Source organism: Podarcis cretensis, assembly GCF_951804945.1.
Source record: "Podarcis cretensis genome assembly, chromosome: 12".
Classification (NCBI taxonomy): domain Eukaryota; kingdom Metazoa; phylum Chordata; class Lepidosauria; order Squamata; family Lacertidae; genus Podarcis; species Podarcis cretensis.
In genome coordinates this window covers 58,988,252-58,993,691 of record NC_137181.1, presented here as the reverse complement: position 1 = coordinate 58,993,691, position 5,440 = coordinate 58,988,252, and the positions used below count along the sequence as shown (strand labels likewise).

The window sequence follows — 5,440 nt, the reverse complement described above, 5'->3', positions numbered from 1 at the left end:
GGGCCCAACACATTCCCTCCCTCCCTCTGTCTCAGTCTCTGTCTCTCCTGAACCAATCCACAATGCAACCAATTAGAGAAAGTAAATAAGTGCAACTGAAAGTGAGTAAGTAAATACCGGTAAGTTAAACTCCTGTTGTGCTTCTCTCATTGCACAAGCCTGAAAAAAATCCTCAGAAGAAAACCTGCCCATTTGCCTGTTCTCCATTGGTTCTGCTTGGACCTTGCTACTCTCAACTATTTATTTGTTGAATTTATACACCGCCCTTCCACCCAAAGAAGCACAGGACTGCAAACACATCCCAGTTTTTTAAAAGCATTCTAAAACAGTTAAAACAGTCTAAAAACAGCAAGACTTAAACATGTCAAAAACCATTTCAGTTAAAAATATTCTAAAAGCAGTTGCAATTAAAAACATTTTATGCAGTATTGTTTGGCCATCAAATACTCGAGTAAAGAGGAATGTTTTCAAATTCCCCCTGAAAGTAAATGATGACAGAATCATATGTGCTTCACCACAAAGGGCATTCCACAAATGGGCAGCCACCACTGAAAATACACTATCATGGGTCAAAGTCAAAGAAGCAGCCTTTGGTGGTGGCCTGAACAACAGGGCCTAAGATCATAGATATTGCAGAAGGTGCTCTTTTAGGTACTTGGGTCCAAGCCATTTAGGGTTTTATATGACAGCACTGACACATTGAATTGGGCCCAGTAGCTCACTGGCAGCCCATGCAGTTCTTTTCGGAGCAATGATGCATGGTCCCATTGGCCTGCCCCACTTACCAACCATGTTTTGATCTGGCTGCAAGCTCTGGACTGTCTTCAAGGGCAGCCCCACATAGGGTATATTGCAGTAGAGCATAGGCAACTGAGACCAGCTGATCCTGATCAGGAACAGCTGTAGGTGGCAAACCAGCATCAGGTGAACATAAGCACTATTAGCCACAGAAGTTGCTGGAGACACCAGTGATTACTTGCCTATAAAATACAGGAAGAGTGTTTCTAAACATGCATCCTTGTGAATGGAAACACATACATCTCTAACCTTGCATTCTCTGAAATTCATAAAGAATTCTGAAGCGGGAATGATCTCTTTCTTGCTCACAGTAACTGACTAACCTTAGCTGCTCAGAGTTACCTTAGCTGTGTGTCTGGAGGGGTTCAGGGAAGAAGCCCAACCTCTCCTATGATCTCCGCCTCCTCTGAAGGGTCCTTTAAAAGTCAAGCAGGTCTGACACCGCCCTTAAGATTACAATTCACCTCTGGCTCAGGGAGAGGGGGAGGAGTTGTGCCTTCTTTCTCCTGGTGCTGACCTGATCCTTTCCCATTCTGGCTGCCTTTTGTGCTTTCCCTTCCAGTTCCCCAGTGGAGCAGGTAAGAGCAAGGTTCTCAAAACTCAGATTTTTCTCCCTTGCTATCACCCCCAAACCCTACCAGGGTGTATAGTCATAAAAGCATCTGTTTGGGCCCTGCATCCTGAGCTGTGCTTTAGGTTACCTGCTCTTTAAATATTACTAATGAATCTAGTAACCAGGCAGAGTTTGGCGGTAGAGTTCTCTGGGGTGGGAGTCAGGTCTGGGATGGAGCCCAGCAGTTGCGGATGGGTCCAGGGGTGCAGAATTTAACTAAATAAGCAAAAAGCCTAAGTAGTCCATTTTTTACTTAATTGCTTGGGAATTCTAAACGTGCCAGGGGGCTTTGCAGCTGAGCAGAGGGAGTCTGGAAGGAATGGCTCATTTATCTCCATTTAGTTTTACTTTGCTACAGTCCCCTTCCTTTTTCTCTTTAGGAATGACTGAGCATTACTTACTCTCAGAGAAGCCAAAAGTACACAAATTAGCTCTTTCCTGCAAATCTCCCCTCTGTCCTCGTGACTCCCACAACCAAACACATACTTATTTTCTATGTTACACACATGCTGCTCTCTTCACGGCCATCACAGATATTTTCTCCTGCTCTTTCTGGAGACATCACTTCAGATTTCAGTGGATGGAAGGAAGATTCATAGTAAGGCTGAATATCTTTAAGAATAATTTGCAGAAGCAAATTACTTTCCCCTGTGGTGTAAAAGTAAATATAATTAAAATGAACATCCTTCCTAGGTTGATATATGTTCCTTGGGGCCTTTCCCCCAACAGAAATAGACCATCTATTCAGGAAATCCATATGAGAACCAAACAGCAGACCCTGCATGGCGCAGACCTGGCTGCAACTCCAAAGGTCCCTAGACTACAAACGTTTGCCTGATTCCACCCATTAGATACTGGCAAAAAGAGACAGAATATAGTCCTGGTCAGTTTGTTTATATGTAATATGTTTATTTTGCATATCTAAGCATATGCGATGGATTTTTTTTAAGAAGGAGAACCTGCCTGAAAAGAGTTGCAAAAAGAGAATACCCCCTATAAAAACAGTTGCAAATCTCATAACAAGTCAAGTCATTTTCTGAAAAATAAGACTAGCTTTCTCCAGTACTTTTTGGATATTGTCCTCATGGATTGGTGCAGCTTTCTTTTAGTTTCTAAGTAAAATGGTCACCATTGTCAAAAAAGAAGATTTGCATTGCTAAAGAAAGGGAAAACAAAAAGAGAAAACTGATTTACTAAATGGATGTACAGTACACATGATATTGGGGAAGATACCACATGACTGCTAACTGTTCAGCCTAGTCTGAAATGTGGCTGTGCGTGGGGATGTTGGAGCTGCTTCCTTGATGGAAGAACTAGGCCCCTCTCAGAGGTTTGCAGACTAGCTTGGAAGAGCTGGGAAGGCACTTGCGAACATGCTACTGAAAACCATAAGGTGGACACGACTTCAATAGTCCACTGAGCTTGTTGTGATGTGCAATTAACATGAAAACCAAACCAGACTCTAGTGGTTTGGGACTTCACTGAAAATATTTCACACAACACTTAGGAAGGAGTCTTGGAATTGTTAATTTCAAAGCTGCAACTATAAGAGAATGAATGAAACCACTGACAAGTTGGACTAGAGGAACACCCTTAAGTCCCCGTCTTCAGACCACACTGAATCCATAATAGCTTAAATGTGAAAGATGTTTTTTATAAACTGTTCACGCCTGTCATTACGTTGGATGGTGTGCATGTGTGGAATGAGGGCTTGTATATGGCAAGGACGCCTGAAACGTGTCTCTTGCCATTCTGTGCACAGGGACAAATTGCACCCCACTTCCTAATCCTTCCTAATGAGGACCAGTGTGGAGGAGAGGCTTTGTTTTGTTTGAATTTACACCCTCCTTTTAAAAATTAAAAAATGCCGAAGTTTTGCTCTCATCTCAGGGAAGTCCTGTGCTTCATTTTCCCACTGGAGTGAAGGGCAGTCCCTGAGGGGTGTTCTCACTTGAGACCACATTGTGTCACCATGTAGTGAGGTTTGTCATCTGGGCAGCCCAAGACCTCCATACACACTGCCCAGCCTTGTGCCCCAGGGAAGTCACTTCAGTTTCACTTCATCTCCAGAGGCACACTCTACTGTCTCTTGAGACAAATGGATGCCAACAATTTTTCCCTGTCCTCCAGGAGTCTGCTTATCTGTTTCCCACCTTGGGAGGCTTTTTGGCCTCCTGGTGCCATGTCAATTTCACTCTCCTAATCTCTTGATCTGACACTTAGGAGGAACTAGGGCTGATTGTGCTGCAAGTGCATTTTTTTTGGGGGGGGGGATTACTGGCAGTTTTCTGTTTGCTCGCTGCACCTCTTCTCACATATATCACTAGTGGATCAGTAGCTCAAAAGCAAAAGGTTGCTTCTCACAATGATAGCCCAGTTGTATTAAGCGACTTGGCACTGGGTCTCTGGCAAACCAGCTCAAGACTGATATCGGACATTACTTTGTATTGTCTGTGACAGAAGCTAATAAAACACCTCGAGAGCTGTGCAAAACAGGCGTGTCCAGCTGCTGACAACCGAAATGAATGCATTCTACTAGCCATGAATGGTAATAAAGGCTCAATAAACCCCTGTAACTGGATGCGGGTGGCGCTGCGGGTTAAACCACAGAGCCTAGGACTTGCTGATCAGAAGGTCGATGGTTCGAATCCCTATGACAGGGTGAGATCCCATTGCTCGGTCCCTGCTCCTGCCAACCTAGCAGTTTGAAAGCACGTCAGAGTGCAAGTAGATAAATAGGTAAGGTAAACGGGAAGGTAAACGGCGTTTCCGTGCACTGGTCTGGTTCGCCAGAAGCGGCTTAGTCATGCTGGCCACATGACCCGGAAGCTGTACGCCGGCTCCCTCGGCCAGTAAAACGAGATGAGCGCCGCAACCCCAGAGTCGGTCACGACTGGACCTAATGGTCAGGGGTCCCTTTACCTTTACCTTAAACCCCTGTAACAGCCACCAACCTGGTAACTGAAAAAACAGAAAATGGCTTCTAAAGCAACTTCTGAGTTACAAGACATGGCTGTTTGCGTGTATTCACCCTGGTGGCTCTTAAGTTGTGCAAAGCACTCATTAATTGGACATTACAGAAAAGTTCATAGGGGAAACAGTAATTTAAAAGCAAAATATCTCTTCCTTCCGGACGATAAGTTTAATATGAACTACTGTTACATGCATATTACCATATTTCACCGCATAATGGTTGCATTTCTTGTGTTGATTTTTCCTTTCCAAACAGGGGGGTGCAACCATTATGCGGTGAATTACAGGCTGGAGGCAGAGGAAGGGGTCACAGACAGGTGATGGAGGTGGTTGCTCGCCCACTGCTTCCCCTTCTTGGCTGGGGTGTCCCTAAGGGAGCCTGAGGTGAGTGGCAATGTTGGCAACGGCAGCAGCAGAAGCCTGGGTCTGGCTTTGCCTTGCCTTGAGCGTGTGGCAAGAGCCAACAGTGCCACGGCTAAGTTGCCTCCTTGCCTCTCGACTCCGTGCAACTGTGATGGCAGTGGCAGCCCAGGCCTGGCTTCATCTCACCTCTCCAGCTACTTCTGCTTGGGCCTAATGAGACTCTGGCCCTTGTTGCCTCAGGAGCCCCCCGTGCCAACCCACAGCTCGTCTCAGAATTACCCCTGCAACTATTATTCAGGCAATGCTCTGGGACCAATTTCAGGGTCCACAAAGGGGGGGGGGGTTCAACTATTACACGGTGGCAACCAGTATGCGCTGAAATACACTACTTCCATTCTTTGCAGTTTGGTTGTACCTAAGAAGACAGGCAGGATGGGAGTTGGCCGATGGCCAACTGAAGTGGGTGGACCAGCCTCCACTGCACAGGGGCCACTGCTGACAGGAATAATTCCATTGTTTTATTTTGTTACTCAATGTCATATCACTTGAGTCTGAGGGACAGTAACTATTACCAGCTGATTGTCTATAATCCTATTTTGCTGTTTGTAGGCAGACTTAGACATTTAACACTCCCAGGCATTCATGAGAGTTGCGAGCATAAATCTTCATGTCCTGCAATGAAATATACGCCTC

The 5,440-nt window shown here is 45.3% G+C and overlaps 1 long non-coding RNA gene across 1 annotated transcript; it reads right to left on the bottom strand.

Moving 5' to 3' along the window:
- Positions 1–455: 455 nt before the first annotated feature.
- Positions 456–5,220, bottom strand: LOC307199696. The gene is made up of 3 exons (XR_013832136.1): positions 5,134–5,220; positions 1,918–2,052; positions 456–980 (listed from the first exon to the last, which is right to left on the bottom strand). It is a non-coding gene; the product is annotated as an uncharacterized lncRNA (long non-coding RNA).
- Positions 5,221–5,440: the final 220 nt, after the last annotated feature.